Genomic DNA, 20,082 nt, shown 5'->3' on the forward strand with positions numbered 1-20,082 from the left:
TACAATGGTTGTGATCTATTGCTCATCCATTAGGTGAATGTGTAGAGTTCCCTCTTGGAGGTGTGGTAGCCCATAACAATTTTGGCACCGCTGCCGAGGAAACGCCTTTGTTTCTTCCATTCTCTTTAAGTTTCAGCTCCCATTGCATAGGATTCATTATTGCCTTTGCATTCTGGTAGTGCATTGTGTGGAAAATGAAGCGATAAGGTATGTGTGGTAGAAAAAAAGATATGGGTTATGATGTTGTGTATGTTATGGTGGAGTAGTTAGGAGAGGATTCACTGGTTATTCTTGATAATTTTGATTTTCGCATCACTGAAAACACCAACGTGAAGGAGCAGGTTGGGTATGGTTTTCTTCCTTTTTCAAAAAATTCATACAAAAAATTCAAAAAAATAAAAAACATAAAGGACCATTGATTGAGCCAGGAACTTGCATTTCATTCCTTAGGATTGGCACAATCTAATTGTCATCATTTGGATAAGTATTATGCACCCAAAATCACAAACTGTCGATGCAAGAAGTTCCATGTGAAAGTGCAGCAAAGTCGTTCACGTCGTGAACCATTTTTTGCAGTTTCACGCCGCGAATCGCTCACGTAATCAGTGCCATGATTATCATTTCGAAAATCACGAGATTACCTTCCAAAAATAGAAAACCATATCCTGACACCTCTGACACGATGCAATCCGCCAAAAATTTGAAAGTTCAATAAACCGTTCGGGTGTGAACCATTTTTGAAGCGGTTCACGGCGTAAAACCCTTACTGTTTCATGACGTGAAATATTTCCTTCAGATTCATGTGTAGGCCAAACCAATGGATAGAAAATACCAAGGCTGTTAGGGTCAGCTAAGGAAAGTGACTTCGACTAAAAGAAGGAATCCAACCCTAAGGGAAAAATTTTTGAGCACGTGAAAGTGCAGGAAAACCGTTCACCTCGTGAACCATAAACTGCGAAGTTTCATGACGTGAAACATTCTCTACTGTTTCACGGCTCTTGAATAGAGCAATAGAATCAAAAGTGAAATCAATTTGGTTTGATTAATAGCTTATCAAATTGTATATACATGCACTTAAGATCTGGAAAAGTCATCAGAGACAATCTTACGCTTGATGATAGTGCATTGAATCACCCAGGAATTTCCTACCAACAAAGAAGTGTGGGATCAGGACATTCCGCAAGCACACACCTGAGTGTTTTGAAATCCTGACCGCTGCTGAAACTAGTAGCGAAGAATCCATGGAAGAAGGGCTGAGGTACACTGGGGGTTTGGGGAAGAGGATAAACCACACTCCCCAACCAAGTCCAGTAGGATCATTGATATTGCCCGGGGATTTTTCGGTCTCCAAACCAGTCATGATGAAGAAGCGCAATCTGCGGGCATGGGTCAGTCAACTAGCACTGGACTCGGTCTCCAAGACAAGAAGTGCCATTCTAAACATTTGAATTCTAGGCTGTCAAATACTGGCACCCCTCGAATTAGATGAGATGTGGAAAGTGCAGCTAGGATGGGACAAATATTCTTTCCCACCACCGAGGAAGTGGAATTAGACCTCCAACGAAGTGAGGTAGAACGACAACTCCGAGAATTGAGCTTAAGGAAACAAGAGCTTGATACTCGTAGGACAAGAGCTGAGAGAAAGGAAACAGGAAGTGGTAACCCACTCCAACCACGAGGAAAGGAACCTGAAATAGTTACAGGCAGAAGTGAGGGAGAAATTCTAAACTTGGAACCCATCAATGAGGAATCCAGAACGGACGAAGGGTTTACAACCAGGAAAGAAGAGGGTAACCTAGCTGTGCGCTCTTGCTACATGTGTCGGAGCTAGGGACTTGCCAAGCACCGTATGCGAGCCACGAATGGCTGCAAGCACACAACCAAGAAACTAGCAAGCTCAAAATAGGGAGCAATGGTGTGTCACTCACCGCTCAGACCGCCGTCGTGAAGGATTCTCGCACCACGATGAAGAAGGAGCCGCTGTCGCCGCTCTACCGCCTCACCGCTGACATGCTACCACGCAATGCTCGATCGCTACACACACACACTCTCTCTCTCTCTCTCTCTCTCTCTCTCTCACACACACACACACACACACACACACACGTTGGAGAAAGAGATGGAGAAGATGAAGCAAGAGCACTCTCTCTCTCTCTCTCTCTCTCTCTCTCTCTCTCTCACACACACACACACACACACACACACACACACACACACACGTTGGAGAAAGAGATGGAGAAGATGAAGCAAGAGCACTCCTTGTATTCAACACTCAGAGAATGAGAGGTTTTAGGTTACATTTGACTTTTATATGTGACTTGGCCGTTCACACATGAGCGCCCACACATGGCCGGCCGATCCTAACCCTTATCTTGATGAAATTCAAGGTGCGCCTCTCATCGGCGATCACCCAATCCCCTTACCCTTTACATGTGGTGCCGACAAGCCCAGCCCATGACTCAGAATATGTAAAATAATTATATGACGTAAAAAGTAATATGTCTCAATGTCCACCATAGGTTAACATGCCCCCCTTCCTGATGTAGATTCCGTCCTCGTCGGAAGCTATGGCATGGTAAGCTCGACACGGTTTGTTGTGGTAGACTGTATTTGCAAAATAGGGAAGTAGAGTGAAAGCATGCTTGGTCTTCAAAAGACATAGAGTGTATCAAAAATAAAATCAAGCATGTTAGACCACAATGGAAGTATGCCATGAGAACCTAGTTTAAGAGGTCACATTGAGGAGCTAGCATAGCAAATTAACAGGAGTTTAAAACTATTGAAAGTAATTCAAGAGTTAGCAAGGTGTCGAAGGTTAATCAAGGTCTACAACTGGCCTAAGTCAAGGAAAATTACCAAGCTTGATAAATAAACAGATGACCACAATGTGTCTATTCTAAGAACAAGCTAATCCCAAGAGCCTAAGGACACAAGAAACATAAGAGTCATAGGAGTCTTGCCTTTATTTCTTTTATGCATGTGATAATTTTTACAAACAATGGCGACCTCCCTAAAGCAAAACTAGCATTGACCCTAGTGCCATGTTTACCACAAGGCATTCTCTAGGAATCTACTAGCTCACCTTAGGCAAGGCTACCCCCTACCAACCCAGGGCATCGGTCTGGAGTGGAATCCTAAGTGTCAATAGGGGGATAGGCTGACATGAAAGCACATAAAAGACATACATTGCCATTTTTTATAGGCCTTTCTTTTTATTTTTTATTTATCTCTTTGGATTTTTGCTCCCAAATTATCATGCGTTCTTACATCCTTTCGACAAAGGGGTAGAAGCTATGTCTTAGAGGTCAACACACACGGCCAGGTTGTTCAAGCATTAAGATGGTTTTAACCCTAGACCTAAGACAACCATATTCCAAGGTTAACTAAAGACATCATGCATTCCCAAGAATATCTAAAATAAGGTTAAACTCAACTAATGATTTACACTATCACCTTATGCAACTTCAAAAACTAAGTAGTGCTTGACAAATTCCATGTGGTCATGCATTATAGTTCATGCAATTAATTGAACAGTAAAAATGAAAGAGAGTGGGCATGGAAGAATTACACCTGTATTTTGGAGATCTCCTTGATTCGATTTGAGAAATGCCCGTAATTTGATGTAGATATCCATGTATGAACATTGTGGCAGTACTAGGACTATGAAAGCAAACCCACCTCAAACTTTTCAACTTGTACAATTACAAGCACTATACTTCGAGAGGCACATCAGTGGGAAAAAATAAGGACTCGTTTAAGGACACAAAACTAGAAACAACTTGAAAACACTAACCTACCTACCAGTCACCACACTAATATTGAGGATCAAGGTAAGAGGATGTTGTAGAGTTCTGGCTATAGCCCTAAGGCTAAGCCTCTATCTGCATCATCCAAATAAATAAAATCAACCTCGGTAGTGCCATGAGTTTCATCCGTCCATTCATCGTCAAGCTATAGAAGAAATCTCTACCAAAACTTGGTAAGGATAAGAGCACGCAGAGTTAAGAGTGGCAATCCATAGATTAAACCCTAAGCCAAGGGAGGCAAAAGATGTATGCATAGTGGATCTTTTCCTAGACCCAAGAGCCCTTGTGATAGATGCGAACATAGGTAATATGTCGATTCCTAGAGCACACCTAGATAGTGGATTGGTTGTCAATCTAATGACAAAGAAAACTATGAAAGAGTTAGGATTAAAGGATTTAGAGCCTACTAGCTTAGTTTTGTAGTTCGCCAATCAGTCAAAACCTTTAGGATGTTGTGAGCCATAAATACCACTATTGTGGGACTTAAATTTAGGATTAGTTTCTTAGTTATACATCCCATCTATACCTCCAATTGACAGCTAAGATCAAAAAATAAAGGCTCTCAAAGTGCCAAGTGAAGGCTACTCTAATGAGGTGAAGAAAGAAGGTGCTCAAATGTGAAGGCCTTGTGAAGGCTACCATGTTGTCCTCCCAAATAGGTAGAGTCTAGCTAAGTATTCTTCCACCTGAAAAAGAAACCTACTAGAATATTGTAAGTTTCAGTTCTAGTAGTACACCATAAGATATAAAATACATCTATACATCACATAAACATGGCTCAACTCTTATAGTAGTTTTGAGAACCTAACCCCTCTATCTATCGTGTAGCAAAATCATAGTAACAATAGTGTAACTCACTCGGGGCCTCATATCTCAATGTCCTAATATTTGGCTAGTACATTAGCTTCTATTAGTCTGACTAGAACAATCATTATATAAGAAAGGTGAATGATTCCACCAGGTGTTTTTCTCTCCTCCCGTCAAGGCTTAACAAAATGTCATGACTTCTTGATTATGAAGAAAGCTCTTCTATTCTCATTATGATTTAAAAAAAGTGAGAGGGAGAGGGAGAGCTTGAGTTTCTTGCAAGCATACACACACGAGAGACCATGCCATATGAGAGATGGATGGAAAATTTTTCTTCTATCTTCTTCTCTTATCTACAACCATAAACTAAAGAGGTAAGAGTACGTATTATAACGTAAAGTACTCTCATACTATGACATATAATGATTGGTCCCTAGTATGAGCTCGACTAGATATGAGATGGCACTATAACTATGCCATACTCTAGTAATCCAAATATGGCTATCACACACTCTGTAATCTAGTGGTGGTAGCTTATCAACCATAATCTCGCCAACCATGCCAATGGCATAAGTGTGAAAACTATCACCCAAGCAGGTCATCAATATCCATGACACTAGTTGTTGAGCTCAATATATCAACACTCCCCCTCGAGCTCAACTACACACACTATACTCTAAGTAAGGTCCTAAACTTATGGAGCTTCTCTGTATCTAGTGTGCCTTCATGAAGATGCCAGTCACCTAATCCTTGTGATAATATATACCTAATCCATATCACATGACTGCTACTAGAACCTTCTCTCTTACAAAGTGATAATGCACCTCAATGTGCTTTTTCTAGCATGATAGACTAGGTTACATTCTACTTATGTTGTCATAATAAAGGACAATAACTCTATCTACAGGCTCACACGTATCACCAAGTAGCTTTTGAAACCAAGCTACCTCATAAGCTGCCATAGCAACACCCCTATACTCTGCCTTTGTACTCAACAAGAAAGGATCGGCCATTTCTTGCTACACCAATCTCTATGCTAGCCTCATAGAAAATTCCATAATCAACTACGGCTTTTCTCTAGGCTGGTAGTATTTGTATTACTACTATCCCAATCAACATATGTGTACCCATCTAGCTCTATCTCTATACTAGCCTTAGAAAAGCTCATAATTAATTGTTGTGGACTTTATGTACTAGAGAATCTGTCTAGCCACATCCACGTGTAGCTTCCTAGGGCCTGCATAAATTGACTCACAAGTCCAACAGCGGTTAGCTCAAATCTAGCCTAGTAATGGTTATGTAGATCAAGCTACCCACTATGCCCATGTACTACATAGTGGGGTCCCCCAGAAGCTCACCTATATCTGTGTGACGGAAAGCTTTGTGTTCTACTTCAATGGTACTAAAATAGGCTTACAGCATGTCATACCATATTTGGACAACATGTCTAATCCGTATCAATATGTCTAAGCTATAGTGCCTCTCTATCAAACAAAATGCCATGGGGTGATCTCACCACCTCTATACCTAAGAAATACCATAGCTCATCTAAATCCTTCATCTCAAACTTATGCTTAAAAAGCATCCTGACATCATGTATGTCAACATCACTATCACTAGTGATAATCAAGTTATCCACATAAATGATTAATAGCATGATCTCTCTATTCATCTTTTTCACATAAAGTGAAAAATCCACATTGGATATCTAAAATCCAATAGTAATAAGATACTCCTCGTTCTTTTTTGGCCTTCCTCTGGGTACCTGCTTCATACAAGGCTTTGTGTGACCTGCACGCAACATTATTGTGCAACATCAGGTATACTTGTTCATGCAAATCACCATGTAAGAAGGCATTCGTGGCATCCATCTAATGTAAATACTAACCCTTCACTATTGCAACCATAGAAATGATGTCATTCTTGCAACAACTGAGCTAAATGTCTCCTCATAAATCATTGATATATGTTTGTACATAACACTTGGCAAATAATCTTTCCTTATACCTGCTCTCACTGATCCATCCAAGTTATGCTTGACCTTATACACCCACTTAAATTGCTTCTTTTCCTTAGGCAAAGGCACTAATTTCCATGTTGCATTTTTATCCAATACTACCATTTCCTTATCCATGGCATCTTCCCATTCCAAGTGTCTAATCAAAACAAGTGGGCTCTAACTCTTGTATTGCTTTAACCATGTAAGCATAATGATAGCTATATATCCATCAACCTATTAAATAGGGTATCTAACCCTATTAGATGTGCATACACTACTACTAGGCATCCTCAAAAACCCTAGTTAACCTCAATCTGTAAGCATAATGATAACCTCAACCTATTAATAAGGTATCTAACCCTTGTAGACGTGCATACACTGCTGCTAGGTGTCCTCAAAATAGCCCTAGTTCTCCTTGCATTAGAAGTAACCACTGATGGAACTATTAACATAATACTAAGCTCCTCATTAAGGCTCTACTTGGAGCCACTAAAGTCACCATCCACATATGAGTGACATGTTGATAGATCATGCACAAAAGATTGATCCTCCTTTTCCTTCCCTTTACATGATACATGTCTACCTACATCTATCCTCAATATACATAACCATGGACTAACACTAGATCCATTACTAGAGGCTTCTCCATAGGTCCACTAAGCACGTGTGAGCTTCTACTCTACATTTAGAGCATCATCATTACTTCTTATGTTTGCATCTTTAGTTACCTTCACCGATGTATATACCAGCTACTCATGTCATCAAAAGATAACATCTCTCCTTACTTGCATCTTACAAAAGTGGTAGGATTATAATATCTCTCCTTACTTTCATCGCACAAGTGGTAGGGGTATAATATCTTTAATCTTTCTGCTCTAAAGCATAACCAATAAAGATGCTTTTCTTTGCCTTTGTATACAATTTTGTTCTTGCTTTATCGGTAACATGCATATATGCAATACATCCAATCACTTTCAATTAAGAATCATCTAGTTTTGTGCTTGTAAACTTATGTTCAAGAGGCATGCCATGAACAATTATAGTGTGGGGGTTAGGTTCATTATAAAAATAACAGTTTCTACTGCTTCAGCCCAAAAATAATCTAGCATATTCTTTTCAGACATCAAGGCATGTGCTACTTCTGCAATATGTGTATTTTTCCTTTCTGTAATACCATTATGTTTTGCAAAGTGTACCTACAAGTAAACTGTCTCTTGATTCCTTACTTTCTCAAGAAATCATTGAACTCATTGGAAAAATATTCTCCCCCATCATTTGATCTTAGAAATTTAGTCTGTATACATTTTTCCTTCTCGACCACCAAGGCTTTAAATCTCTGAAGGTTAGCAAATACCTCAATTTTCTCCTTTATAAAGTAACCCCCCATGTTTCTAGTGTGATCATCTCAATGAATGTAACATAGTACCCACAACCCTAATCCTAGTCAGTCTCCATACATCAGAATGTAAAACATCTAATGGCCTTGCATTGATGTTCTTTTCATGTAGGAAAGTATGTTTAGCTTGCTTACCAACCTCACATGCCTCACATACTTTGTGTATACCATCATCAACCTTAAACTTTGGCACATATGCACTAATATTTTGGGCCTACATAGACTTTAGTCACCCACTATATTCACATGGCCAATGCTCTTTTGCCATATGTCAATATCTTGAAATGTCCCATGCGCAAACATAGTTGTCTTCACCTTGGGTATGTTGACATCCAAAGTAAACATCATCCTACCTTTTCAATCAAGCGGCACTGATTTTTAACGCCTTCCATAAAACAACCTTTGGGATTAAACCTCACTTGTAGACCCTGCTCAACCATCTGATTCATAGATTATAACATTTGGAACATGAAGTGCATCTTCCAAGTACTTAATTTTGCCTTTGTGCATAGACAATGGCACTTAAACAACGTGCACGATGGGGCATGTAATAGCATCACCTATTTCCTTATATCTTGGTTTTCTCATTTTTTTACATCTATAAACCACTCACCACCATAACTAGTCATGGTTAGAGGCGCCAAAATCCACATACTATCTCTTGATCTTGACACATCTCCTATCATGGAACTGACTATATGATGCTACATCACAAACAACTGCTTGCTCACTTCTCTTCATCACTCTATTTACTTAATGATGCATAATTTCCTTACTGTGCTACAACTTTTCACTTTTAATATCATTCTAATTTTATCGCAGTCCTTTGTAAATGTTCCCCGATTTTCCAAAATAGAACTCTATGCTATTTTCATTTTGATTTCTTTGCCACCCACCTGGCTCCCCCTACCTCTAAAGTGCACTTTCACTTGTTTTCCACCCACCATGGTCCCTTTGGCTCCCCCTACCTCTAGAGTGGCCGCTTTTACTTCTTTGTACATTAGATTCATGTTGTTGTAGCTATGATTTCTGTTTCCAAAATGACCTATACCTTGGCCTCTAGATGATGATCTACCTCTACCTCTACCTATATCTAAGTAGAAGAATTGCTCATGTGAATTTATAAAGAAATAACCTCTCCTAATATCCATCTCCTCATGGATGAGAAGAGAAAAAATTAGAAAAGTTCTCTTAAACTCCAATGGAGATCTAAAACTAGTTGTATTCCTTGCCAAGTCCATTCAAGTTCATTGACACTATATCATCATTGTCATGTGTACTAGAGATCCAATAGAAAAGCAAGGGCATGTGTAAGCCCTTTAACCTTCACTGAGTAATCATTCTACTAAGCTTTTCTTTGGTCACATTATGTAGTTATGTTGCTTTAGCTGCATCTTCCGAGCTTGAGTGTTTGTGATGCGCATCTTCACCAAGGTGTCCCAAACCTTCGTATGTGTAAGTGCATCCTATACATGCACAATCATTGATTTTATCACACTGGTAGAAAACCTATACAATACCATGCCATGCTTTATATGTGTGCCCTTACTGAGGAGTGGAATTTTCACCACCAATCTCTGGCTTCTTTTCATCACCTATGAGATGAACTCCCAATATTCTTTTCCCACAAGGAAATAAGCAATCTTGAACTTCCATGATCGGAATTTATTCATATCTATCTTCTTGCTCACAATCTAGGATAGACTATCAGACATATTTACCAATAGCTTATCAAATAGTGCTTGCAAATACTTCTTCACTTCTAATAAGCTTGTAATCTTCAACACATCGTTACCGCCACACCTATTATATTGTAATTGTATATGGAATAGTCGCATAAAAAACCTACAAATCATAGATTCTTTATATAGACTATTCTTCTATACAACAAAATTTTTACTAACTTTCCACCGAACCGAAAATTGGGCATACATAGTCAAAATTGACACTTCACAAAGTGCCTGGCACACAACTTGTAGAGCCAAAATAGGACTTGAAACGCATCAAAACAAATAAAATTTTAGTTAACAAAGTTAACTTCACACAATAGGGTCTTCTTTCTTCACTTAAGAGGATGCCTCAATCTGAGATAGTGACTTACATGACAGCCTACGTGTAGCTCTCAGAGCTACTAAAGGTGTTGCTCCAAAATTAAAGAGGGAAAGAGATAGAAATACACTTACTCATGTACCACTTCTTTGCTTATCTTGTTCTTTCTGCTTGCTTGCCTCCTCAAGCCCATACAAACTAGAGCTCTCTGATACCATAAAGAGATTGTGGGGGAGAGGGAGAGCTTGAGTTCCTTGCAACAAGCAAACACACACACATACAAGAGAGAGTAAGACACAAGAGAGAGATGGATGGATGGACTTTCTTCTATCTTCTTCTCTTCTCTACAACCATAAACTAAAGAGAAAAGAGTACATACTATAAGAGAAAGTACTCTCCCACTTTAACATGGTCAATGGTCCATAGTGTGAACTCAACTAGATGGGATGACACTATAACTATGCCATACTCTAGTAATCCAAATGTCTATCACATAGCTTGTCATCCATTGGTGGCATATCACCCATAATCTCACCATTCATGCCAGTGGCATAATTGGGAAAGCTATCACCCATGCAAGTCATCAATGTCCATAGTACTAGTTAAGCTTGATATCTCAACATGATTTGCCAACTAGACCATTTGTCCTAGGTTTTTTCATTCTAATAATAACATTTTTTTTTGTTTGGAAGTACTTGATTCTTGGGTCTACCCAACCACACACTTTCCCGTGAAATCCCATGGATCTAGCCTTCCACAAGTCTCGATGTAAAGTCACATATCCATAATTATAAATTTCCACTTTACCCACACACCACTTTTAAAAAAGAGTTCACACATACACTCCTTTGTAAAAATAGTCCTTTCAAAAGAAAACATACATCATATTGTTCTTTTCAAATCATGCATATATCATATGTCCATGTCACACATATCACATAAATATCTAAGTAGCACATCAGTGTCAATTTCATCATCACATCAATCTCCTTGCACCATGAAAATGATCCTTAGATCAAGACAGTATGGGCCAATGAGCTTGAATACACCTAGACCACCAACCGTGACTGAAGGATACCTCTAATGTCTCACATCCACTTCAATATTCGTGCCAAATAATCCTAGGAATTGCTTCAATTGGTCACTCTAGGTTAGACATTAGGAGTCAACTACCAGTACAAACATACTTAGCCAAGTATGTCTAGTACCAGCACACGGACTTAGCCACCAAACTTCACTTTGGAGTTGCATCCTGTCCTCACACCAATCATGCCACTAAGAGAACACCCACATTCGATAGAGAGTGGTCAATGTCTCAGACGACCATCTTTTTGTGATGCACCACACCCATATGAAAATTTATAAACCTATGTGGTACCTTTATAGACTTCCACAAACAAATAAGTGCTATCTCAATCAAATATGCCATATTCATATCCAAAGTAGTGTAAACTATTGCAAGCTCAATGAGACATTACAAGCCCCTCAATGAAACTCCAAGCTAGCTAAATTCCTCTAGCCACAACATATCATGGTGAAATCTTAGTAAAATTCTTCCCTTGGGATTATTTCCAAGTCTCTATTCCATAAAGCTAATCTAATCAACTTTGCTTAAGGTCCCTTGTGTTCAAATATGGTCATTCTAAGGTCCTTTTGTACAAAAACAAGAGCCATTCTAGAGTAATTGGTCTTTCTCTCATATTTGTGCCATATCCTATGTCAAGAATCTCTAAGGAACTTTGGTTAATCTTAAGGACTCCTCATCCTTGAAGGTTCCTTAAACTTATTTTAATCTTAAGGATCTCAAGGACTTCTCATCCTTGAAGGTTTCTTAAACTTATTTAATCTTGATTTCTCAAGTTCAATTATCATGATGTTTCTTAAGGATTGGGCCTCTTTGAATTAAGCATATCAATCCCTACTTTCTTGTTCTTGGCTTTAATCATGGTCCTTATTCACCATCAAAAACCATTTTATTTGGCCTCTTTAAGTCTCTCTAGACTTTTATTTTGAGGTATAACCCTACACTTGACTAAGGTACTCACAATCTCTTGATTTAAGGGTTAATCTAGAACTATGAATGCAACCATATGTGTTACTTTAATAGTTACCTACTTGGGTGTTATTATTGTGGGAGTTAGCTTTTGTTGATGAGGTTGCAGATGTCTAAGTGAAAAATGCATGTAAATTGGTAAAACAATAAAAAGAGTGTCTAATGCAAGCACTTCAAAGGTGCAAACATTTGTATGCTTCACATAAAGGAGCATCATGCTTATGCAAGAAAATAAGGTTATCCAAGTGATGGGTTGCAGCTTGGGCCAGTGTTGCAAAATCCTCCCATCTAGTCATATACGTGGATGGCTTTTGATGTAAAGGCTTCTAACATATTAGATATGTGTAAGGTGCGAGTGTGGAGAAGCCATTTGTGATATAAGTTTTTTAAATTTTTTTTCTTTCTTATTCTTTTTATGATCCTTGGCCTCCCTTGAGTGTGCCCCATGCCCCTATTATATAGGAGGGCCCTCAAGTGACTCTTGACTCTCCATCACCCATGTGTGACCCTTGGATGCCTGACCCTAACCTTAACCCTTAAGGTTAGTCCTAACCCATGCTCCACTAGACATGCTCACAAGCCTAATGTGGGTTAGCCTCCTAGTATATGCACACATAATGTGCATATAACATACTTCCCCTCTCTCAAAACATTGCACTCTTGCAATGAAAAGAAGGAGAACTGCGCTGAACAATCTCAACCGACTCCCAAGTCAAATCCTCTATTTCCCTAACCTAATTTTAACCTCAAGGATTAGTCAACTACAAAGTTTCCTTTCCCTGAATTCAAGTACCTTATCAGGTTCATGTGGAACATAGGATAATTCTTCCACTATTATAAAAGTAATAAGAAACATGAATGCTTATGTAAGACTCAATGTAGGACTGTACCATTGAGACCAAAAAATCTCAGGCAACTTTAGACTCTTATGCTTATACCTAGACTAACGATTTCCTATATGCTTATGCAAAAACAAGACTATGCCAATGATTAAAAAACCAATTGGAAACTCTATGCGCACAAAAAACTTTTTATAACATTTTTGGTTTATTTTGCATGTATCGTGGGAGAAAAAGACTATACCTTGAGCCCAACAAGACTAATGCGGTGACTCAAAAAACTCCTTATGCTACCAACCATTTTATGCACGACAACTCGGACTTAGGACATTAATGTAAGAACTTTTGAGTGGATGTCGTCTAGTGTAGGCGCCTGAGCTCCAATGAATACTAAGTCCTTCTGAAAGTCTTATAAGGGGGCCAAAACGTAGTGTCAAACATGATTACAAAATCACAAGGCATATGATCTGGCAAGAGTCTAAGTTTGTGGAAATAGAAGGTCGTTGTTTAGTCAGCATATGGTCGTGTGTTTAGATGAAAGAATAACTCATTATCTCCCCACTTAGTGCCTCCATGTAGCATGCCCATCAATGTGATGATTAACAAGATGAACTTGATAGTGGCCACACATGTCGTATCCAAGATTTGCCTCCAAGAATAATATTTTCCCTTTAAGCTCTTTCTCATTTCTTTTTTGGAGGTAAAACTGGAAGAATGGAACCTTGGAAATTTATAGATAAGGCAAGAAGAATGTCATTATAGATGCGATAAGTAGGACATTGTGATGCAGCTTTATGATGCAACATATGCTTAGTTCCATAAGCATGACATGAAAGAGCTAGAAAGGTATTATACCAGTTGTCTATCAATGTGACAGATTTTATAATTGTGCATATTAGGATGCAGAAAATGCTTAAGGAGGCTTGTGACACCTTGGTGAATATGTACATCACAAACACCTAAGATTGAAAGATGTTGCTAAAGTAGGAGTTGAATAATGTAATCAGAGGGAAACTGAGTATAAATGATTAATTAGTGAAGGTTAAAGGGCTTGCAGATGCTCTTGCTTCTATTGGATCACTAGTAGATGATAATGATATGGTTTTGGTAAAGACCTTGAATGATCCTGGTGAGGAATCCAACCAGTTTTAGACCTCCATTAGAGTTCGAGAGGACTTTCCTAATTCTTAGGAACTCGTTGCTCTTCTCATTTGTCAGGAGATGAACATTTAAAAAGATTCATCCTCTTAGAATTCAAATGAGCAGGCCTTCTACTACTCAGATACAAGTAGATGCAAAGGGAGATCATCATCTAGAGGTTGAGGTGAAGGCCGATTTGGAAATAGAAATCATGGGTAGCAATAATAACAAGAAGAATCAAATGTACAAATAGGTGGAAGAGGCCACTCTAGAGGTAGGGGAGCTAGATAGGCCAAGGTTGTTGGTAAAGAAATTAGAGTGCAAATATCATAGAGTATATTCAGGTGGAAAACCAGAGCACATGGCAAATACTGTTATAAAAAGTAGAATGATGTTAAAAGTGGAAAGTTACAGAAAGGTTACTATGCATCATCAAGTAAATAGGGTGGTGATGATGACATAAGTGAGCACTTGTTTGTGCTACAACATATGCTCACAGTTCCATAATAGGAGATGTGTTAGGATCTGGAGATGTTTGGTATGTGGATTATGGCACCTCTAACCACATGACCAGTCATGTTAAGTGGTTTAGAGATATACAAAAAATGAAAAAACCAGGATATGTAGAAACGTGATAATATTGTACATCCCATTTCGCATGTTGGTAAAGTGCCATCGTCTATGCAGGATGGTAAAATAAAGTACTTGGCAGATGTAATTGGCAGATGTAATTCATGTTCCAAATATTATAAAGAGCCTGGTTTCTATTAGACAGATGGTTGAGCAAGGTCTCCAAACAAGTAAGGTTTAATCCTCAATGATATTTTATGGAAGACTTAAAAAATCAATGCCACTTGGTTGCAAACAGTAACAAAAATGATAAGATGTTTACTATTTGGTGCCTAAGGTGAAGGCAACCATGTTTGCACATGGGACAAGTGTCATTATAGATATTGACATATGGTATAGGCATATTGGTCATATGAATATACAACGGTTGAAGTCTATGCACGCTTGAAATATTATTGGCAGGTTTACGAAGTTTAAGGTTGATGGTATGCATAAAGTATGTGGAGCATGCCAGCTTGGTAAGTAGGCCAAACATGCTTTTCCACATGAAAAGCATATTAGTACAAGGCCATTGGATTGTGCAAGGAGAACCAAGGTTGTTTTAAGAACAACTAGTAGTGATCCAAGTGTATGCGCTAAATACTCATTGACTATGAGAAGGCATTCAACCCGGTTACGAACTGTGAGAGCTATCATTACTATGGCAGCGAGACAACGTGTTGGTCTTTACATCAGATGGATGTAAAGAATGCTTTCTTGCATGGTGATTTACAAGAAAAAGTATACATGATGCAACCACTAGGTTATGCTATTAGAGTTATGAATTAGTTTATGTAGACCCCCAAGAAGCCACACTTGGATGTGGCTAAACGGCAGGTACATAAAGTCCACAGAGGTGATTATGGACTTTTCTATGAGGCTAGCGTAGAGATACAGGTACATGGGTACACAAATGTTGATTGAGCTAGTAGTGTCACAGATATAGGAGATCTACCAACGACTTTATGTTTTCTTTTCGGAGTACTATTGTGAGTTAGAGTAGCAATAAATAGCCGATAAAGTTGCCTTATCGAGCACATAGGCAAAGTATAAGGGAGGGTTGTTGTGAGTTGGAGCAGCAAGAAATAGTTGACATTTGCCTTATCGAGTACTTAGGCAGAGTACAAGAGAGCTGTTATGGCAACTTGTGAGGTAGCTTGGCTTCAAAAGCTGCTTAGCAATATGTGTGAGCCCGTGGATATGGTCATTGTTATTTATTATAACAACATGAGTACAGTTGGCCAAGAACCCAGTATACCATGCTAGAACAAAGCACATTGAGGTGCATTATCACTTTCTAAGGGATAAGGTTCTAGTAGGGGATGTAGATCTGGTATATATTAGCACTATCATTAGCTTACATTAGTTTATCATTCTGTATCAGCACTAATCCCACCTCATTAGTAAAGATTATCCTATCCACTCACTTCTCTAGTGGTGAAAGGTTTCCAAGCTAGCCATTACCAAATTTCTACACCATTGTCTCTCATTGAAAGACTAGGTAATCAACTTTCAATAACTCATTAGCACTTGATTAATTTTAATTACATCAATAGAGCTCTTAAACATCAACCTTATCCATAAGATCAAGAAAGTGGTTGAATTTGCACCTGAGAAATCTTCTCATTCCTTTGAGCATTACCCAAGATCTTCTAGGAGCATCTCAACCTCTCCAAGCTGCAACCCTATAGCAAGGCATTCCATCGGATTCACCCAATTTGTGTTGTTTTTCGCTCCACATGCCGCCAGCTGCTATACCAGAAGCTTATTCTCCCCGCCTACATTAAATTGGGCCAAATCCTTTTAACTGAGGCTTCTACATGGTATAAGGTATCCATAGCCCAAATCTTGTGTCAAATTGTTGAATGTACTGGCTGCAATCTGCAAAAAAAACAATCAACGAAATGTGCTTATTTCACGAGAGATTGGGCTAGATCCACCACTTGGAGAAGTGTTCCTCTTCAAGGGTAAACACATTATCACAAAAGAACCTCCAAGTTTACAGCTCATTAAGCACCTAATGAAGTTACTAATCACTATAAATTAGACTTAATTCATGCTAAATTTTTTTAAAAAAAGAGGGCGTATTTGGGTTTGCTAAGCATCAAATCATATCACACTACACTTTGGGCATCTTGGAAAGGTCCGAGAAGTAAAAATCTCATATCTCCGAGAAGTTTTGGAATTAGATCTATCTACTAATCATTGTTAATCTTGCATCAACATTTTCAACACCACAAAATAAAAAATATTTTTTTGTTATCCTTACACATCGTGCACTTATCTTCTTGCATCAAGCTTGGAGAAAATTATTGCAAATCAAAACCTATTTTGCACGCCAAATCATGTAAGAGGCATAGACGCTGCCAAGAGTAGTACTTCGGTAAGACCACCTCAAATGGCAACAAACACAAGTAGTTATATTAAGAGGTTCACTAGGGAAAGGTTGGTTACACATATTGGGGCATATCATGAACCTCATAAACACAAGCAACAAGATAAAGCAACCGCTGCACCGGCCAAAGAAGCTAACAACAAACAAGAAGATGCTGCAAGAAGAAAAGAGCCAAGAAGCATCCAACAATGCAAAGAAGAAAAAGAAGGACACGACATCAACATGAAGGAAGCAACAAGGATCTTCATTAAGCAAGAGCAAGAAGATATCAAGAAAGCAGCAACATTAAGCAACAAAGGAGCTACCAACCACTACCCTAACCTAACCAATTCATTTTTTATAAGCCACCAACAAATGAGTTGGCAAATCTATGTGTTTGTGAAGCACGCTTTACACCGAAGAGTAACCAGAGAGCACCTAAGGGAAGTGATGCAAATGTAAACACTCCTAACCACCTGAGAGTAGCTAATCAAGCACTCAAGGGGGGAGATGTACATGTCCAAGCCCAAATGTCAATCCACCTACCACCTACATTAAGAAGGGGTGAAGTATTTGTAAGCCTCGCTTCTAACCACCTTGCAGTAACCTAAGGATATAGCACCAAGGGAGGGTGTTGAGAAACATGGTGCCATTGAGCATAGGAGTTAATAGGGAGTGAGTATGAGTAGTCCAAATGAAGTACAAGCCTATCAAGCAAGCACATGAGCAAAGGTGGTTATCCCACATGAGCTAACAAAGCCAATGTTGTACCCACCCATATAAAAGGGATCCGTTTTCAAGCAATGAACACACTTATCTCAAGTCTCTTTATATATCCAGGCTAATTAATCTTGGCGTCTAATTATACTTAAGTTCATCTTAATTAGCACACACACTCACACACCATGAATAAGCTTAGGCTTCCCCCCCATCACCATAGCTAGTTGAGATGCCATGCTCAATTTGTGACAGATATTTCATAGCATGAGCATTTTTAATGAAAATTTAGAAGACTAAGAAATCAAGAAATTAGAAAATAAAAATAAGAAATCTGCCATATGCAAAAATTAAGCTGTACTTCCCTCCGCATTAAGGTAAAAACTAGAGGAAAAAATAAAAAATATATTAGAAAATTATTAAAATAAATAAAGAAATTATTCTCAAATAAATTAATTAATAAAAGCAGTATCCATAAAAATATGCACATGGGTAAATGATTAGAGTCTAAGGTTAAAGATGAGTGTAAATACCTTAGGATTAATTTTTGGAAGAAAAGCAGTATGTTAATATGGAGATAAGTAAAGTGAACTATTAGAAGACTCTAACCGTGCATGGATGTGTTATTTAACCAAATGTATGGGTGTATGGGTGGATGTATATGAGGTGGTTGTGTGCATGAAAAAATCAATAGATGCATGAAGATTAAAGTAGAGTTATCTAAAGATACAGTGGGCTACCAACCTAAGATGACTAAGGGTGTATGTGAGCCATGCAGCCATCATTTTCAAGCATAAAATGACCCCCCTACATAAAGATTAAAGTGGAGTTATTTAAAGATACAATGGGTTACCAACTTGAGATAACTAAGGGTATATGTGAGCCATGTAACTGTCATTTTGAAGTATAAAATGATCCCCCCTTCATGTAGAAATCCATGAATTTTTCTTAAAGGTTAAGAGAGTACACTTTGCTCAAATTTTAGTGCAATAATTACTAGATTACTCCCAGGTTACATTATCAAGTGCTAGAGTCGTCAATTGTGGCAAAAAAGAGGTAGAGAATCGAAGTTGTACAAAGAAAAACTTGGAGTTTTTGAGGAAGAAGAGGCCAATTTTGTTGTTCAATGGTGGGTGGTCACTGCAAAATATACAAGGTTTAGTGGTGATCTCACTACAAAGTATACAAAATACAATATTCAATTACTCATACATTGTAATTTTCTTATCATTTTACATTAAAAATAACATTTTTGGTTTAAATTAAATTTAAAATATAATTAAATAATCTCTACACATTTTCCTAGACCAAAAGACCTCTAAGATCTAGCCTTCATTCGTCTGCATTAATTTAATACCCAGCCAAACCCTAGAAAACTATGAATTCTTTTTTAATATCTTGGATCTTAGCAAAATAGATGTTGGATAGTCTATTCCCAACCATATGATGATTTATTAATTTATCAAATTATCAAGAAACCTTAGTCCAAACCTATTTTTAGAGAGAAAATTAAACCAACTTTATTTAATTTGACATAAGCCGAGGTCTAAATTATCCCTTATGTTAAATTATGAATGAACAGATATAATTAGAAACTTTAAAATTTATTTATGAATTTAAGATTGGCCCTAAGTCTAAAGAGATAAAATAAGACTAGGGTTATAAAGAGAGAAAATAACATTAAGGTGAAGGAAAATACTTTAGTTCAATTAAAATTGTTATGATTGACATTTAGAATTCTTTTTTAAAATTCACACAAGATTAACCAAAGAATTCTAGAGAGAGAAAACTTTATAATAACAACTCTAGAGAAAGAATAAGAGATTCTAGAGAAAACCTCTAAGCCAACTAGATTAAAGATAAGAGTAGGTTAAAAACTTATAAAAATTGACTCTAGAAAGAGAAAGAGAAGTGAACTTCTAAGCAAGTAAGACTAAGGATGAGATTAGGTTAATTAAAAACTTATAATTGACTCTATAAAAATTAGTAATAACAAATTACGTTAGATTAAATGAATCTTTCTCAAGAAAAGCATATTTTTAGAGAGACAATCTTGATTAAGGAGTACCTTAGTCAAGTTACCTCAAAAACAAAGTCTTAAGAACCTTGAAAAGACCAAATTAAATAACTTTTGATGGTTTTGATCAAGAACAAGAAAAGTGAAGATTGATGTGCTTAATTCAAAGAAAAGTGAAGATTGATATGCTTAATTCAAAGAAACTTAATCCTTAAGAAATGTAAAGGATGATTGAACTTGAAAAATCAAGATTTGAAATAAGTTTAAGAAACCTTC

Source organism: Cibotium barometz, chromosome 60, assembly GCF_041138505.1.
Source record: "Cibotium barometz isolate CiBa-2024 chromosome 60, ASM4113850v1, whole genome shotgun sequence".
Lineage (NCBI taxonomy): Eukaryota > Viridiplantae > Streptophyta > Polypodiopsida > Cyatheales > Cibotiaceae > Cibotium > Cibotium barometz.